The sequence below is a fragment of the Oncorhynchus gorbuscha genome, linkage group LG16 (assembly GCF_021184085.1).
Source record: "Oncorhynchus gorbuscha isolate QuinsamMale2020 ecotype Even-year linkage group LG16, OgorEven_v1.0, whole genome shotgun sequence".
Classification (NCBI taxonomy): Eukaryota; Metazoa; Chordata; class Actinopteri; order Salmoniformes; family Salmonidae; genus Oncorhynchus; species Oncorhynchus gorbuscha.
The window spans coordinates 19280332-19296473 of NC_060188.1; the positions used below are offsets into that span (position 1 = coordinate 19280332).

At 44.0% G+C, this 16142-nt stretch overlaps 1 pseudogene; it reads right to left on the bottom strand.

Moving 5' to 3' along the window:
- The window catches only part of LOC124000817, a 125225-nt pseudogene that overhangs the window by 79874 nt on the left and 29209 nt on the right, over positions 1 to 16142 (bottom strand).

Sequence of the window (16142 nt, forward strand, 5' to 3'; positions counted from 1 at the left end):
CAAAATAAATGATGATGAATTTCACAGGGTGGTGAAAGTGCATGGTGATCATGATGCTCCTTTCCAATAAATATCGAGGGTCTTATTCTGGTGACATGATGATTGATGCTTGACTGGTGTTTATCCATAGTAAACTCATCATGTAGCCTACCCTACCCTCACTGTAACTGGGAGCTGTTGGCTAGAGTACATGTGCCAAGACAAGAGTAGACACGTTTTCTATTTAATACAACAGTTTTTGTGACAGAAATATCAGTAGAGTTGAAAATGCCATAGAAACACATTGGACTTTTGGACATTGGACATTGGTTTTTATTCGGTAAATGAAAACTTAAGCGAAAAGTACATTTCTCTGGAAACACCACTAGTTTCTTTATGCTGATTTGTTTTATATTCACATGAAAATCTGTGGCCAATTGGATGGAAACCTAGCTAGGACAGGTTGTATATGACATACAGTACATCAATAGTGCATAAACACACACACACACACACACACATGGATACAAGGTATATACACTCATACTGATCAATATTTCATGAGGGGTGTTTTCAAGCAGGATAATGGTCTTTATTATGGATGACATAAACTCTCCCGCTGGATGGGTGGCTGAATCCCTGACAGGGAGGGAAGAGAGGAAAGAGAAAAGGCAAGAGGAGGAGGGAAGAGGGAAATGCAAAGGAGAGGGAGAGAGGATGAGAAAGAAGCAAACAGAGACAGAGAGAGAGAGAGATGCACATTGACTGAGGAACTGGCTTGATGTGATGAGTGAACACTGGCTCCCTGATACACAGACAGAAAGATGGACAGATTCTGAGGGAGGGAGTGATGGATGCCCCGAGCGGATAACAAGTCTCAATACCCCCCCCCCCCGCATCTTCACCCCTCCTCCTCTCTTCTGCCCTATTTTATCCCAACACTCATTTACTCTCCATCCCTCCATCCACCTCTCTCCAACGCTTTACGTGAATGACCACATACTGTATCTCTCTTTTTAATAGACCTTCATTAACAGTGATGCAGGGGGGGACTGAGAGAAGGAAGAAGAGAGAGAGAATGACACAAAGTGAGAAGAAAAAGTAGTTAAACATATCCTATTTGAAAAACTACACAGCGAGCTCCAAAAGTATTGGGACATGGTATGTTGTTTTGGCTCTGTAATCCAGCACTTTGGATTTGAAATCATACAATAGTGAGTTAAAGTGCAGACCGTCAGCTTTCATTTTAGGGTATTTTTGGGTTACAGCACTTTATTTCATTTTGAAAGTGGGTGTGCATATCAGCTGCTCCTAAATATTGTGGGGATGGTTGTAATAGCGTGTGTGTGTGTGTGTGTGTGTGTGTGTGCGTGTGTGTGTGTGTGTGTGCGTGTGTGTGTGTGTGTGTAAGCACCATGCACCCACCGTGGAACAAAAGCAAAAGTTTAAAAGGCAGAGGGAGTAAAAATAAAAAATGAACAAACAAACCCTATAGGACCGAGACAGTGAGCAGGATAGAGGGAAAGAGAGAGAGGAGAGATTGAGAGGCTGGGGGATGGAAGGGGGAGGTGTGTAGAGATGACAAAAATACTTCTTTAGGATAACTAATTGCTGGAGGTTCGTCAGCACTAATTACAGGTCCCTGTGTTAATTGCCAATTGTACACTCCTCTAAAGAGAGAGGGAGAGGGAGCAGGGGAGGGGGAATGAGAGCAGGGGAGGGGAGAGGGAGCAGGGGAGGGGGAATGAGAGCAGGGGAGGGGGAGAGGGAGCAGGGGAGGGGGAATGAGAGCAGGGGAGGGGGAGAGGGAGCAGGGGAGGGAGGGAGGGACAGAGAAGAGCGACAGAGGAAAATAGAGGATAGAAATACAGACAATCTGCTAAAAGTAAGGCATATGAGGAGGTGGAGGGACACCAAGAGACAGAGAAAGAGATTCATGGATAGAGAATGGAGGAGGTGAGAGAGAGACTAAGAGAGGGAGGATAGGCAGCTGGAGTGGGCCTTGATGAAAAGCAAGTGAGAGGGAAGAGGAGACTGAATGAATGAGGGGAATGGCAGCAGATAGACTGAGAAAAGAAAGAGGGATGGGAGAAAGAGGGGGAGGAAAAGGAAGAAAGAGAGAGGGGGGAGATGCTCCCATTGAATCTGTACTTCTCTAGCAGCACTCAGTTTCCATGGCAACAATTAGCATAGGCTTCTCCACACACTGTTGATGGACACAGAGATATATACGCAGACACACACACACGCACAAACGCACACAGGCACACACACACACACTGCCCATTCCCCTCTGATAAGCAATCAATGCACCCTTGCAACGGGTCCATTTTACACACCGCAAATTAACATAGACACATTTTACACACCAACACACACACACAGGCACATATTACACATTTACTGCATACACAATGTCCATTCAGATGATGAACCCGTGAAGTTCTAGAATTCCCAGAACGGCACTTAAAGCAGACAAAGGTTGATCACATAACAGAAGAAGTCTAAGAGAAGACCGCACAGCAAGCCCTGAAGACATGTCTCACGCACCATTTGGTTTATTTAACGCACCAAAGCACACTGCCATATCTATTACACACCGATGGACCCCTAGATAGGCTCCCACACTGATACCAGCCTAGGGGCTAAACTCTGCAGCGCTCGGCCCATGTGACTACAACCCCACCCAACACTGCATCCAAACGATTGCCTAATTAGGAATGTCTGCCGACTGCTACTGGTGGTTACCTCCCTGAATAACCCCAGGTAATAAGTGGGACTAAATGGACTATCAAAAGTGTAATTGTCATTAATGAAAGCTTGGGCTAACATGGCTCAACTGATGTAGAGACACTGTTAGGATATGAGGCATGACGTGGATATTATGGCTCTGTAATTGGACGCCTTCGTCAGCCATAAATCACACAACTACAACTAGCACGGGGCCGGGGTGGTGGTGGCGAGCATGCCTTGTCAAAATAGCCCAGATATCAGACGGGCACTCACGTTTACGCACTGACATAGAGTACCAGTCAAAAGTTTGGACACCTACTCACTCAAGGGTTTTTCTTTATTTTTACTATTTTCTACATTGTAGAATAATAGTGAAGACATCAAAACAAATGAAATAACACATATGGAATCATACAGAAACCAAAAAAAGTGTTAAAAAAATCAACATCTATTTTAGATTCTGCAAAGTAGCCACTCTTTGCCTTGATAACAGCTTTGCACACTATTGGCATTCTCTCAACAAGCTTCATGAGGAATGCTTTACCAACAGTCTTGAAGGAGTTCCCACATATGCTGAGCACTTGTTGGCTGCCTTTCCGTCACTCTGCGGTCCAACTCATCCCAAACCACCTCAATTAGGTGGAGGTTGAGTGATTGTGGAGGCCAGGTCATCTGATGCAAAACTCCATCACTCTCCTTGGTCAAAATGACCTTACACAGCCTGGAGGTGTGTTTTGGGTCATTGTCCTGCTGAAAAAATGATGATAGTCCCACTAAGCCCAAACCAGATGGGATGGCGTATCACTGCAGAATGCTATGGTAACCATGCTGGTTAAGTGTGCCTCAAATTCTAAATAAATCACTGACAGTGTCACCAGCAGAGCACCCCCACACCATCCCACGTCCTCCTCCATGCTTCAAAGTTCTTGAAATGTTCCGTATTGACTGACCTTCATGTCTGAAAGTAATGATGGACTGTCATTTCTCTTTGCTTATTTGACATGTTCTTGCCATAATATGGAATTGGTATTTTACCAAATAGGGCTATCTTCTGTATACCACCCCTACCTTGTCACAACACAACTGATTGGCTCAAACACATTAAGAAGGAAAGAAATTCCACAAATGAACTTTTAACAAGGCACACCTGTGAATTGACATGCATTCCAAGTGACTACCTCACGAAGCTGGTTGAGAGAATGCCAAGAGTTTGCAAAACTGTCATCAAGGAAAAGGGTGGCTACTTTGAAGGATCTCAAATATAAAATATATTTTGATTTGTTTAACACTTTTTTTGGTTACTACCATACAGTATGTGTTATTTCATAGGTTGATGTCTTTACTATTATTCTACAATGTAGAAAATAGTAAAAATAAAGATAAACCCTTGATTGAGTAGGTATGTCCAAACTTTTGACTGGTACTGTAATAGAATGCCATCACACTGGAAAAGACAGCCGTACATACAAAATAACAGTAGCACGGTGCGCTCTCTCTCTCTCTTTCTATCTCTCTGTCTCGCACACACACACACACACACACACACACACACACACACACACACACACACACACACACACACACACACACACACACACACACACACACACACACACACACACACACACACACACACACACACACACACAGGGCCGTGCTGTTGTGTTTCCTGGAAATTCATAATACGGAGAAGCAATCAAAAGCTTTCATTTATAATTAATGTGCATTTGCTTTCTACAGTCACACCACAAGTGATATTGGGCAAAGTAGGGGAATACTGACTTCCAGTATTATCTAAAAGGTGAGGTTTGTCTGTGACAGCAGCATGTACTATCAGGTCTCTGAGGGGATGAGCTGGCCCCTAGAACACAGGGCCAAACCACTGAGAGGAGTGAACTATGTTGGCTCTAGTGGAAAAGTACACGCATGGCCTTCAGCTGGCTGCTGGGGAGGAAGAGGCGGGTCTATTTGAACTTGAGGTCTGGACGTGATGTTCTGCAGCAGCCACTCACAGCCCCCTCATTACCATACACAGCCAGGCATACATTCACATGTTTACCGAGAGTCATTGAGTGTATAATGGTGTCTATTTCAAGAGAGAGGATGTTGGAGTGCCAATCACTCTCTTTCTCTCTCTTCTCATTATGTGTCAGGCCTGACAGGTGGGATATTTGCATGAATACGAAGAACAAATACAACATGTCATTTTTATTGTCTGCTTTGGTATTTAGGAGAGTGTGGAGGACAACAACATGTCGGTTTATGACCCGTGTGTTCATACACTGTCTTTGCCCGGAACTTGTACTGCAGTACTGAGAAATTGTGTCAAAGACCCAAACATTTTCTCCAAAAGAAGCCATGAAGTTTGTATCTTAATCTGTTTTTAGGTGGAGAAGGATTCGATTTTCATAATATGTGCAATATGCAAGAAATTGGCAAATAGGGACAAAAAATAATTTCTGTCACACTGGCATGTGCACGAAACCCAATATCTGTGGCTTGTCTTTGAATATCAAGTGTCTTGAAGGAGAAAAGTACTGAGCAATGCCTGAAGTTGTGTAATGTGTTTTGACACAACCATGAAGGTAAGCAGTTGGTCCTGTAATAACTCTTAGATTTCTATTTAACACCCACTCTTCTGATTGGAGGAGAAAAGGTCATCTCCTCCCTGACTTGTGGGCTCACTGCCCCCATATGCTTATCAGTGTACATCCTTTACAGGTGTGTATGATTTCAAAGTGTTGCCTTTTGGAACAGTGAGAAAACCAGAGTGACCCCCGTGCCAATAACGGCCCGGTAATCACTTTAAATGTCTTTTATTGACAGCTTTTCACGGACTAGAGCCGCAATAATCTGTCCTCCTCCATCCCATCTCATTCCAAGCTGTTATTTTTGGAACCAGGATCCTGCCTTTGGATTAGTAGGTGTGCAGGGTATTTCCTTTGTGTGCATGTGTGTGTGCGTACATGTGCGTGTGTGTGTGAAAGAGAGACAACAGTTTGAAAATATTGTATTTGTCCTCCTTGCATGCAGGGATTTAAATGGTCTGAATTGAATTTGGTGCTGCAGCAGTTGCTTAAAAGAAGATAGGGGGATATAGATACCCGCTCAAAATCTGCCTCCCATGAGTGAAAACCAACAGCTCTTGTGTACAGTCAAATGAATCAAAATGGTGCCCTGAAATATGCTTAGGTAAGAGCACAACCTGATCCAGTTCATAGATACAGTGTCTACATAGATACAGTGTCCTAACTAGCTCACTCATTGACTGCATAGATACAGTGTCCTAACTAGTTCACTTATTGACTGCATAGATACAGTGTCCTAACTAGTTCACTTATTGACTGCATAGATACAGTGTCCTAACTAGTTCACTCATTGACTGCATAGATACAGTGTCCTAACTAGTTCACTTATTGACTGCATAGATACAGTGTCCTAACTAGTTCACTTATTGACTGCATAGATACAGTGTCCTAACTAGTTCACTCATTGACTGCATAGATACAGTGTCCTAACTAGTTCACTTATTGACTGCATAGATACAGTGTCCTAACTAGTTCACTTATTGACTGCATAGATACAGTGTCCTAACTAGTTCACTCATTGACTGCATAGATACAGTGTCCTAACTAGTTCACTTATTGACTGCATAGATACAGTGTCCTAACTAGTTCAATTATTGGCTGCATAGATACAGTGTCCTAACTAGTTCACTTATTGACTGCATAGATACAGTGTCCTAACTAGTTCACTCATTGACTGCATAGATACAGTGTCCTAACTAGTTCACTTATTGACTGCATAGATACAGTGTCCTAACTAGTTCACTTATTGACTGCATAGATACAGTGTCCTAACTAGTTCACTCATTGACTGCATAGATACAGTGTCCTAACTAGTTCACTTATTGACTGCATTACAGTGTCCTAACTAGTTCATTGACTGATAGATACAGTGTCCTAACTAGTTCACTCATTGACTGCATAGATACAGTGTCCTAACTAGTTCACTTATTGACTGCATAGATACAGTGTCCTAACTAGTTCACTTATTGACTGCATAGATACAGTGTCCTAACTAGTTCACTTATTGACTGCATAGATAGTGTCCTAACTAGTTCACTTATTGACTGCATAGATACAGTGTCCTAACTAGTTCACTTATTGACTGCATAGATACAGTGTCCTAACTAGTTCACTTATTGACTGCATAGATACAGTGTCCTAACTGACTTTCAAGAGGCTTGGACTATAATATTGCTTTGGTTACAGATTGAATGGATGGTGACCAGGGTTCTTCAGTATAGTGTGTGATAGCTGCTGTTTACTGTACCAGAGCGATAACAGCAGCTATCACCTGACCTGTATCAAATTCCTCATGTTTCAATCTTCGAAAATGGTAAGAGATTAATAAGTTACTTTGTTCTCCACTCAGGTGAATGATGGATTTAATTTACATTTTAATGTATTTATTTAACCTTTATTTAACCAGGAAGGGCTCATTGCGCTCTCTTTTTCAAGAGCGCCCTGGCCAAGATAGACAGCACCAAGTCATTACAAAAAAGTTACAGACGGACAACATGAAAAACTACAAGTAATCTAGTAAACACCATTGAATTCACAAGGGTATAAAACAGCAAATTAAAAACATTGACAGGTCAGGGAATCTGCCTCAAAATCCTTCATCAGTGATTTTAAAAAAAACAAGTTCTTCCAGTTTAAAAGTATTTTGTAAGGGGTTCCAAGACAATGGTGCAGAGGACATAAAAGCCCTTTTACCAAATTCAGTTCAGACATTTGGAACAGTTAGCAGGATAAAGTCCAGCGAACGAAGAGACGACCCACCACATTTCTGAACAATAAAAATGCACAAGCAAAAAGGTAGAAAACCCAAAATGGCTTTGTAAATAAAAGTATACCAGTGACTGAGCCTATGAGTGACTAGAGAAGGCCAGCCAACCCTGTTATACAAAGTGCAGTGGGTGCATAATGGTTTTGCAGTTTAAAATAAACTTCAAAGTGCCATGGTAAAGAGTGTCAATTGATCTCAAACACTGAGCGTAAAGTATTCATTTAACATTTTAATTCATGGATTTTAATTCATTCATGCATTAATTCATGGGACATGTCATTTGGAGACTACGGCACATTTTGCAAAGGTGTGAGAGAGGTTACATTATTAAAGGGTGTAATTCAGCGCTGGAGCATCTGTTTTGGCAGCATGTTTAAACCCTCGTGAGTCGCGGGAGACTCGGATTCCAGTACAGTATCTCTTCTCCGCCTCTTCCAGTACAGTATCTCTTCTCCGCCTCTTCCAGTACAGTATCTCTTCTCCGCCTCTTCCAGTACAGTATCTCTTCTCCGCCTCTTCCAGTACAGTCTCCGCCTCTTCCAGTACAGTATCTCTTCTCCGCCTCTTCCAGTACAGTATCTCTTCTCCGCCTCTTCCAGTACAGTATCTCTTCTCCGCCTCTTCCAGTACAGTATCTCTTCTCCGCCTCTTCCAGTACAGTATCTCTTCTCCGCCTCTTCCAGTACAGTATCTCTTCTCCGCCTCTTCCAGTACAGTATCTCTTCTCCGCCTCTTCCAGTACAGTATCTCTTCTCCGCCTCTTCCAGTACAGTATCTCTTCTCCGCCGTTGTTTTTCTGCATGATCATCACTACTTCTTGCAGGCGTACGGCTGTAATGCCTGTCTCCAGCCGTCTTCCAGGGCCGCGTGCGTCATCGCTCCCAGCCAATGATGAGACTCCCCACGAGGATAATAACATCTAGGAGCTCTTCCCAATAGATGTCCCGTGTTTAATCCCACCCAGCACTCAGCCACGAGGCACGCCGCAGAGTAAGCCTCGGCGCCGTCAACAGCACCACCACATCCAGAGCTGTCATTCCAACATGGTACCTGTGTGACGACCATCATACTATTTCAATCAAACACACTTTGTTCGTTGTACGGTTCTAAGAGACCTACCTCCATTAACTACTGTATAAGAAGCAGTGCGTGACCTGGGCGAAACCTCCTATTTTTCTACTGCTTGTGCTCCTGTTGCTCCTACTTAAGATTAGCTCAAAAGTATCCTGGAGCTCCTGCATCTAAATATTAACAGTACCGGCACCTATTTCAGTCCAAATCAAGCGATGATAAGAAGCACAACACAACGTGGAATATCTTTGACAACGTACTTTCTGTACTCTTTATCAAGATATCATCTAGAAAAAGAAAGCCAATTAAATAATGGTGAGTAATTGCAGTGTATTGCCACACAGTATATAGGCTGATGATTCATAGCTAGCTGTACAGAACAAAACGTTTCATATCATTTAGTTACATACCAAATGGAACAGCTTACCTATAGTATATTCATATATGCAAATAAACGCAAATGACGGTACAAACATAGAGGCCTGTGTGCCAAAGGTGACGTGAGTCCCACCAGGTCAAACCCGCCCGAGTTTTCTGTGGCAGTAGTTACGAGTGCCAGAGGGCTTCATTTGCATCACCACAGTCAGTGAAGTGAGTCCGCCAGCACCTTCAATTATGAAACAATTAGCATTCATAAGTTTGCTTGTGAAAAGCTGTAAGATTGAATTGCAGTTAGTCATCCTCTGACTGAATCCATGAAGCGCTTCCTATTCGCTCCCACGGGGCTCATTCTCATCTGCTGGCTCATCCCTGCTCTCTCTGGGACGGTGTCAGTTGTACTCACAGACACCAAAAGGTCATAAATTAGCAATAAGGGCCATTGAAGTAGGCAAGTTGTTACGCTTCAACCTTGTGATACTTTCAAGAGGAGCTTTCAAAAAAACACAGTTTTGCATATGAAGATATTCATAGATGGTATTTATTTCATTACTGCCCATCAAAGGGGAAAGGTGGAGAATAAGTTCCCCTGCTCACTCTTTTTATGAATGGCCCTAAATGTATGGAGCAATTGTTTGTGCTTGAAAAGCAAATGTTTCACATTAGTCATGTGTTGAAAATAGCCAGTGGACAAGAGTACCTGATCATCAGCATCATAATAATCATGCTGTGTGTGAAAGTGTTTTGGTATCATCAACTGACACAACTTTAAACATCATCAAAGTGTCACGATGTGAAACCTGTGTGTCTACGTCGCTCTGGCCGAGCAGCAGCGCTAAAGCCCTTGTAGCTGTTTTGTGTAATATAATGGTGTTGACCCTAATGGCTGTGGGCCTCACTATTGAGTTATTATTTTTATGCAACACTAAGCTCCCCAGACTCTTTCATAACCCTGTCAGCACAGCGACACAACTCTCAGAAAAAACGTAGGAGAGAAGTGATGTTTTATTCACTGGTGGCAGAGTACAATTCATAATACAGCTCGACTGACTCACAGTTTTAATTAAAAAACTAGCCTTAGCGCCGGTGGTAACATCCTGATTTATTAAGACCCAACCTCATCCACCCAAGACCGAGTCCACAGTGGGTGAAGGGGTGAGGGGAAGGTGGTGGGCAAAATGCCTAGGAGGGGGGAAAGTGCTTTGTTTCACACAGCAAGGTGGTACAGTAGGCTGGCAGTGTGTGTGGTAACATTTCATTACAGAGTTGCTTTGGCAAGTTTGTTTTAAAAAAGAATAGTAGGGGAAAAATGATATGCAGTGTATATATATGTATATAACAGACACCATTGGAGAATGGCCAGTGCAGCAAATTTCACATGAATTGATGGAATTTGCTTTAGTCTGACAGTAATGTCAGGTTTATGTCACCTTCTCATTTAAATCACAGCTACAGCGGAATCCCTTGATGCAGAGAGATTTTAATTAAAAACGGTGAGAGAGAGCGAGTGTGCTGCTGGCAAGAGAGGGAGGCAGATTGAATGAAAGAGAGAAAGTTATAAAGATAGAGAGGCAGGACCAACGTTAGATCAGAGCTGTGCTACACATAAGGGACAGAAGAAAATAAGAGAGGGAACAGTGTGAAAAAGAGAATGGTGGCAGGACAGAGGAGAAAGACTAAGAATGCGTATTCAGGGGTCAAATGAAACTAGGAAAAGTTTCAAGTACATTTCAACTTCCCTTATTCCTTACTTTCCTCTCTATATAACTCACTGCACATTTTGGGGATCCCCCCCCCCCCCCATTCTGCTCACAGTACAGGTCAGATGTTTTACCGTGTGTGTGAGTGTGTGTGTAACTGAGCCTTTTCTCTATTTTCATTCCCCCTTGTCTTCTCCACATCTCCCTTCCTTAGTCACTCTCATTGAGTGATTCTTTAAGGTTTGGCACACACCGGTGATGCAGACCACAGCCAAACACACAGCCATAAACAAGCATACACAGACACACACAGACACACACAGACACACACAGGCACACACAGGCACACACTGGTGATGCAGACCACAGCCAAACACACAGCCATAAACAAGCATACACAGACACACACAGACACACACAGGCACATACAGACACACACAGACACACACAGGCACACACAGACACACACAGACACACACAGACACACACAGGCACACACAGGCACACACTGGTGATGCAGACCACAGCCAAACACACAGCCATAAACAAGCACAAACAGACACACACAGACACACACACCAACACTTTGACTGATGCATATGTATACAATGCAATAATCAATTTATGTACACTATACAATGCCCTTACCTTAGGTAATGAACATGTAGAAACACACTCACACACTATCCCAGCCAGTCATCTTTAACCATACTGCCTTCTCAATTACACATCCTTTACCTCGGACAAATGGACACAAACACGGTATCTACTGTAGATCAGGGCTTGGTAGCTCATGCCCCAAGGAGCCATGGGGGATTCTGTTCCTCGTATCCCCGACTTCATAAGACACATCAATTCTCCTCCTCAAGCCCAATCAATGGCGGTAACATGAAAGGTGGCTGATCGGCCTGCCGCCCAGGGGCTAGTCCTCTAGCATGCAGCCGGGCTCCACAGACTCCTGACTCAGCTCTGGGGGGGGGGGGGGGCTGGGGGAGCTGGGGTCAACCACCACCAGGAATGAGCCCTCTCCTCAGTAAACCCAGGGTAAACCTTTAATTGGACATCATACCTCTAAATGTGAATGAAAGCAGGATAGCAGGGTGTCAAGACTTTGAAACATTTCTTACTTTATGTCTTATGCATGCTTTTGTATGGCCTTGTTAGATAGTGTCCATTGACCTTTAAGAACGTTTAGAGGGTATATGGTGCCAACACTTATATAAATCCTCATTAGGCTTCAGCCATATTTCGTTCACCTGTGCTAAGCTTTAAGATCTTTTGAACATTTTCTACTGGCTTTAGTTACTCGAGAGCCACTGATCACATCCATCCACAACTCTCCCTCATGTCTTCACATTGGTCTTGACTGATCTTTATCACGGTCGACACGATGCAATATACCACGTCTTTCTTGTCCTGGAGGTTTGAGCCAGAAGAGGCCATCTATCCCACACTCACAGTGTGTGTCCATTGATCTTAAATGACTGGATGGGTAGAAGGATCATTAGGCTAGTGCTATGGTGGTAGCTATGTAGTCCACCTTGTCTCTACTCCTTGAGTCACAAAACTCTCTCTCTCTCTCAAACACTTAATGAGTGTGCCATCAGGGTCTGGAGGTGTGAACATATCAGGGTCTGGAGGTGTGAATGTATCAGGGTCTGGCAGTGTGAACGTATCAGGGTCTGGAGGTGGGAACATATCAGGGTCTGGAGGTGGGAACGTATCAGGGTCTGGAGGTGTGAACATATCAGGGTCTGGAGGTGTGAACATATCAGGGTCTGGAGGTGTGAATGTATCAGGGTCTGGAGGTGTGAATGTATCAGGGTCTGGAGGTGTGAATGTATCAGGGTCTGGAGGTGTGAATGTATCAGGGTCTGGAGGTGTGAACATATCAGGGTCTGGAGGTGTGAACATATCAGGGTCTGGAGGTGTGAATGTATCAGGGTCTGGAGGTGTGAACATATCAGGGTCTGGAGGTGTGAACATATCAGGGTCTGGAGGTGTGAACATATCAGGGTCTGGAGGTGTGAACGTATCAGGGTCTGGAGGTGTGAACATATCAGGGTCTGGAGGTGTGAACATATCAGGGTCTGGAGGTGTGAACATATCAGGGTCTGGAGGTGTGAATGTATCAGGGTCTGGAGGTGTGAATGTATCAGGGTCTGGAGGTGTGAATGTATCAGGGTCTGGAGGTGTGAACATATCAGGGTCTGGAGGTGTGAACGTATCAGGGTCTGGAGGTGTGAATGTATCAGGGTCTGGAGGTGTGAATGTATCAGGGTCTGGAGGTGTGAACATATCAGGGTCTGGAGGTGTGAACGTATCAGGGTCTAGAGGTGTGAATGTATCAGGGTCTGGAGGTGTGAATGTATCAGGGTCTGGAGGTGTGAATGTATCAGGGTCTGGAGGTGTGAACGTATCAGGGTCTGGAGGTGTGAACATATCAGGGTCTGGAGGTGTGAACATATCAGGGTCTGGAGGTGTGAATGTATCAGGGTCTGGAGGTGTGAACATATCAGGGTCTGGAGGTGTGAACATATCAGGGTCTGGAGGTGTGAACGTATCAGGGTCTGGAGGTGTGAATGTATCAGGGTCTGGAGGTGTGAACGTATCAGGGTCTGGAGGTGTGAACGTATCAGGGTCTGGAGGTGTGAATGTATCAGGGTCTGGAGGTGTGAATGTATCAGGGTCTGGAGGTGTGAACGTATCAGGGTCTGGAGGTGTGAACGTATCAGGGTCTGGAGGTGTGAACGTATCAGGGTCTGGAGGTGTGAATGTATCAGGGTCTGGAGGTGTGAACGTATCAGGGTCTGGAGGTGTGAATGTATCAGGGTCTGGAGGTGTGAACATATCAGGGTCTGGAGGTGTGAATGTATCAGGGTCTGGAGGTGTGAACATATCAGGGTCTGGAGGTGTGAACATATCAGGGTCTGGAGGTGTGAACGTATCAGGGTCTGGAGGTGTGAATGTATCAGGGTCTGGAGGTGTGAATGTATCAGGGTCTGGAGGTGTGAATGTATCAGGGTCTGGAGGTGTGAACGTATCAGGGTCTGGAGGTGTGAACATATCAGGGTCTGGAGGTGTGAACATATCAGGGTCTGGAGGTGTGAACGTATCAGGGTCTGGAGGTGTGAACGTATCAGGGTCTGGAGGTGTGAATGTATCAGGGTCTGGAGGTGTGAATGTATCAGGGTCTGGAGGTGTGAATGTATCAGGGTCTGGAGGTGTGAACATATCAGGGTCTGGAGGTGTGAACATATCAGGGTCTGGAGGTGTGAATGTATCAGGGTCTGGAGGTGTGAATGTATCAGGGTCTGGAGGTGTGAATGTATCAGGGTCTGGAGGTGTGAATGTATCAGGGTCTGGAGGTGTGAACATATCAGGGTCTGGAGGTGTGAACATATCAGGGTCTGGAGGTGTGAACATATCAGGGTCTGGAGGTGTGAACGTATCAGGGTCTGGAGGTGTGAACGTATCAGGGTCTGGAGGTGTGAACATATCAGGGTCTGGAGGTGTGAACATATCAGGGTCTGGAGGTGTGAATGTATCAGGGTCTGGAGGTGTGAACATATCAGGGTCTGGAGGTGTGAACGTATCAGGGTCTGGAGGTGTGAACATATCAGGGTCTGGAGGTGTGAATGTATCAGGGTCTGGAGGTGTGAACATATCAGGGTCTGGAGGTGTGAACATATCAGGGTCTGGAGGTGTGAATGTATCAGGGTCTGGAGGTGTGAACGTATCAGGGTCTGGAGGTGTGAACATATCAGGGTCTGGAGGTGTGAACGTGGCCTAATTGTCTCAGAATACTAGGTGGTAAATATTTGTGGTTGTGGCTTCATTTAGCACCCCATCGTCTTCCTATAGGAGATTTATTTACAGTTTGTGTTCTCCACCCCATCCGCCCTCATACCTCCCTCACTGCACCTCCTCCCAGCTCTCCACTCAGCCACCATCTTTAATTCAACCCCCCCCCCCCCCTTCCCCTCCCCACCCCTTTGCCCCCACCATTCCTCTCTGGTCATGGTTAATTAATTGCCAAGCTGTTCACTGCCGATGCCAACTGTAACATAGACAAACACTGATACATTGATACCCACATACATTCACGCTCGCTGACACTCCTGACAGAAAACTCCCTAGGTCCAGTATTGGAAGATGTTACAGGACAATAATGGAGATTCTAACATTAGTAAAAAAAATATTTAAAAAGACTAATAACACACTAATATATGTTGACTAGATAAGTATTCAACCCCCCGCGTTAATACATGTTAGAATCCCATTTGGCAGTGATTACAGCTGTGTCTTTCTGGGTAAATTCTAAGAGCTTTCCAACCCTGGATTGTGCAACATTTTCCCATTATTCTTTTCAAAATTCTTTAAGCTCTGTCAAATTGGTTGTTGATCATTGCTAGACAATCATTTTCAGGCAAATTTAAGTCACATCTGTAACTCAGCCACTTAGGAACATTCACAGTCTTCTTGGTAAGCAACTCCAATGTAGATTTGGCCTTGTGTTTTAGGTTATTGTCCTGCTTAAAGGTGCATTCATCACCAGGTGTCTGGTGGAAAGCAGACTGAACAAGGTTGCCCTTTAGAATTTTGCCTGTTCTTAGCTCCATTTCATAATTTTTTTTAATCCTGAAAAAGTCCCCAGTCCTTAACAATTACAAGCACACCCATAACATGATGAATTCACCACTATGCTTGAAAATATGGAGAGTGGTACTCCGTAATGTATTGTTTTGGATTTGGCCCAAACATAACACTTTGTATTAAGGACAAAAGGTTAATTGCTTTGCAGCATTTTTTGCAGTATTACTTTAGTGCCTTGTTGCCAACAGTTTTGGAATATGTTTGATTCTGTAAAGGCTTCCTTCACTCTGTCAATTAGGTTACTAATTGTAGAGTTACTACTGCACAATGTTGCTAATCCATCCTAAGGTTTCTCCTATCACAGCCGTTCAACTCCGTAACTGTTTTTAAGTCACCATTGGCCTCGTATTCCTGAGCAGTTTCCTCCCTCTCCGGCAACTGAGATAGGAAGGACATCTGTATCTTTGTAGTGACTGGGTGTATTATTGATACATCATTCAAAGTGTAATTAGTAACTTCACCATGCTCAAAGGGATATTCAATGTCTGTTTTTCCCCCATCTACCAATAGATGACCTTCTTTGTGAGGCCTTGGGGGAAAAAACTAATCTTTGTGGTTCACTGCTCGACTGAGGGACCTTACAGATAATTGTATGTGTGGGGTACAGAGATGAAGTAGTCATTCACTATTATTGCACACAGAGTGAGTCTATATCATGTATTATGACTTCCTAAGTATTTAGGCTTGAGTTATTTAGGCTTGAGTTATTGACTCAAGACATTTCAGCTTTTCATTTTTTATTAATTAGTAAAAATGTGGAAAAACATAATT